Source organism: Condylura cristata, unplaced genomic scaffold, assembly GCF_000260355.1.
Source record: "Condylura cristata isolate star-nosed mole 26May11 unplaced genomic scaffold, ConCri1.0 scaffold00090, whole genome shotgun sequence".
Lineage (NCBI taxonomy): Eukaryota > Metazoa > Chordata > Mammalia > Eulipotyphla > Talpidae > Condylura > Condylura cristata.
In genome coordinates, this window is record NW_004567191.1 from 79,134 (window position 1) to 82,408 (window position 3,275).

The window sequence follows — 3,275 nt, forward strand, 5'->3', positions numbered from 1 at the left end:
ATTTAGAAGTTATATTCTTTGTGTTCCATATTGTATATTCACTGTATTAAAGTCACTTTTCATTAAAGCTTTATATGTTTTGTCTTGCTGCGGCGGATGGCAGAACCCACTTAGAGCAGGCAGGTTTTGGGACTTCAGGGGTGCCTCTCTCTGAATTGAGATGCCCTATAACAGTATTACAATTATACAAAAAAAGGGAGGTCATAACATAAGTTAGCAGGGGAAAGTCTGATTTTTCAGAGCTTTTCCCGATCTACCCAGAATCTATCGGACGATAGACGTTGCATAGCTTGTGTCACATCACTATATACTGTACTACTTGAAAAGTTTTAGCATAGTTGTTTATTAATACAGGCCTTTGGTGCTAAACTGCTTGACTAGTTTTAAGCTCGCCCAAGTTTGTTCCACTTTCATATATTTTAAATGCAAGTAAATGAGTATAAAAGCACTTAACTTCCTGGTTCACTGGTACAAAAATTACAATGGTCAGTTCCTTTAGGTCACCAAAAACTAGTCACAAAAATAGTTCTTGTATTCAACCTGAATGTGCCACAGGAAAAAAAGTACTTTCAAGGTTTTCCAGCTCAGCCTAGAGGCAGAGGCAAAAAGTCACCCCAGACTCAATTGCAGTGCTACGATCCCTGCTATGTACTTCTCAGAACACAGCCAGCAATAAGTAGTAAACTCAACGAAGGTCGAGTAAGGCTCACTAGGGCCTTGAACAACTTTAGACAAAGGGGTGTCAGTTCCACCGCTGTCGCCTATATTTTTCTAGGCGGTCCTAGCGGCCTCCTGTATCTGGGCAAAAACAGCGGAATCATACTGCATCTGGTTATTGTTACATGCAAGTTGACCCTCTCCAGCGAGCATGTCCCTGTTCGGGCGCCACATAGAAAACGTGGCAACGGGCAGGTCATCAGGACCGTATTTGAAAATGCAATGTTAAATCACCGCTAACTTTGTTCCACGCTGCCGTGGAGAGGTCGCCCTTTTCTATAAACCAGGGACACACCCTAGCCACAGTGTCCACAAGAGACCATGCAGAAGGCTGTTTGACAGCGGTACCATGAGCTGCTTGCACATGCTGGAGAGCGACCGATAAACGGTGCTTAGAAGTTTCAGTACACATCCTTTGATGCCGACCCCACAAATTTTACCCTCCTCATTAGGTAGCCGGCTGTACCTCCGGGTTGGTCCCTCAGCGGACTCCGCAGTACTCGAGCCCCAAGTTGGGCGCCGCTTGTTAACCCGGGGCCAGCCAAGCAACGGCGGTCTCGAGGTGCCGGCTGGGGATGATCATGAACCAGGCACGCACACGCGCGCACGCACACACACATGCACACGCGCGCACGCGTTCGTAGGCAAAAGGAAGCTCCTTTATCGATCTGATTCCCTCCTTATATATCCCACAGTCCCCGCCTCCGTACTTTTTCACCCCCTTTGTACACCGTCTGAGCATTTAGTCCTGCCAGCAAAAACATACTCCCTTTCGGGTGCAAGACACCCGTGTTCTTTAAAAGCCTACAGTGTTTCTTTCTAGTCCTTCAGTAACCTCGACTCCACAGCTCTCCACAGAGGGCAGTGAGTGTGGGGAGCAAAAGGGACTAGAGGATCCAAAGCACTAGGATTAAGGGTTGGAGTGGTGAGGTTACACCTGAGGAGAGGTGAAGCTGCACCACTGAATCATGAACGGTGTGTAAATGGGTCTTACCTTAAAAGATATGGTAAACAGATATGGGAACAGGAGAATGTATTGAACTGATTTTCATAGCGCAAATAAAAAGGGAGCAAGATGCCAACAATGAACATAAGATAGACATTTGCAGAGCATGTCCAGTGTCACCCATGACACCTGCACATTGCCAGACATTCTGGCTCCTGGCTGCTCTCCCAGCTGCGGGGGAGAGGGGAGGTGACCACAGGCCCTATGACCCTCCCTGCCTGTGTGGGAGAGAAGGCAGGTGGGGTCCATGTGAGACAGGCCTGGGGCACCATTGGGAACAGACACTGGAGAGGGGGAGGGGTGCTGGGAGGAGGCTCCTGGGGCCTGACCAGGGCAGGTGTGGTCACTCCTACCCTGAGTGTCTCCTCTGCCCTCCGTGTGTCCCCTCCTCACCCACCTTGCAAGGACAGTCATGACCTCGGACACGACTGGACCCTCCTGGCAGAGGGACCTGCAGCGTCTGCCTGGAGACGGGGTCCTGGGAGCCTTGCCTATGGCCACAGCTCCTGCCAGGCCTGTCACAGCAAGTCTCTCTCAGACCCACCAGGGCCACATGTCCACGCTGCCAGGATCACCCAAGAGCAGCCCCAATGGGTTCTGGTCAGTGTTGTGGTTCTGTGAGGAGCACAGGTGAAGGTGTTTTTCCATTTCCTGGAAGACCAGCAATTCCTGAGAGTGATTTGCAAAGGTCTCAAGCACAAATGGTAAAAGCTGAATGTTCGAGCCCTCCCTGATGGTGCAGCAGGTTAAAGCACAGCACTAAGAAGCTAAAGCCACTTCAGCATGAGTTCGATCCCTACCCCAGAGGTGACCCACATGGCAGCAGACCTCTCCTGACCCACCCGCTGCTCCCATCAGCAGTGTACTTTGTTGATCTGTCTGTTCTGCTCCCCACTCTGTCTCTGGTGAAGCCTCTCACCATTCTTGCACCTCTGGCTTGTACCCCAGCTATGTATGGATAAATACATCTTAAAAAAAAAACAACAAAAACTGAACATTCTAGGTCCTAGGAGATGTGTAAAGCCTTTTACTGTCTTGTCTACATTTGGGACAAATCCTTGATGCCTTGTCTGTTACTAACCTCAGCACTGTTCTAGAAAAACCAGCTCCTGCCTTTTCACCGAGTACTGTGCATAGCACCTGCACCTGTCAGTCCTGGGTTATGTCGTGAAAATGAGCCTCAGGTGCAGCGAGGTCCCTGCTGAAACTCTCAGCAGAAGCATCACAGTTGCTCCACCTGCAGACAGAGGCACTTTAGGGGTGTTCTAAGGTGTCATACACAAGATCCTGTTGCTATTTCTGGGGGTAAAGGGAGCATCACTGGACAGATAAGGAAAATAGCCCTGACAAGACAGGGCTGCACGTGATGTGAGCTGGGCAGGCAAATAAAAGTGCTGTGTTATTTCTAGGAAAAGGGTGATCTTGATATATTTATCAGGAGTTTTTTAAAAGCTAACTTAGGGCCCTCCCTGGTGGCGCAGCGGGTTAAAGCACAGCACTAAGAAGCTAAAGCCACTTCTGCATGAGTTCGATTCCCGCCTGCCCCGGAGGT